We start from the raw sequence: 208 nt of genomic DNA, 5'->3' as shown, positions 1-208 counted from the left end.
ACACCCAGGCAGACGTGCCCTCGGCCGAATGGCTTCGGGCGCAACTTGCGTTCAAAGACTCGATGATTCGCGGGATTCTGCAATTCACACCAAGTATCGCATTCCGCTACGTTCTTCATCGATGCGAGAGCCGAGATATCCGTTGCCGAGAGTCGTTATGTATCATGGTAAAGATGTCACCAACAACGCGCACACCGTTTCCGGGGCG

General features: G+C 54.8%; 1 non-coding gene across 1 annotated transcript; it reads right to left on the bottom strand.

The window, feature by feature from the left end:
* LOC118345133 lies at positions 1-154 on the bottom strand. The gene has a single exon (XR_004798778.1). It is a non-coding gene; the product is annotated as a 5.8S ribosomal RNA (ribosomal RNA).
* Between the last annotated feature and the right edge of the window lie 54 nt (positions 155-208).

This window comes from Juglans regia, unplaced genomic scaffold (assembly GCF_001411555.2).
Source record: "Juglans regia cultivar Chandler unplaced genomic scaffold, Walnut 2.0 Scaffold_15092, whole genome shotgun sequence".
In the NCBI taxonomy this organism is placed as follows: Eukaryota; Viridiplantae; Streptophyta; class Magnoliopsida; order Fagales; family Juglandaceae; genus Juglans; species Juglans regia.
Note: the sequence above shows the minus strand (reverse complement) of the source record. Positions and strands in the feature narration are given on the sequence as shown.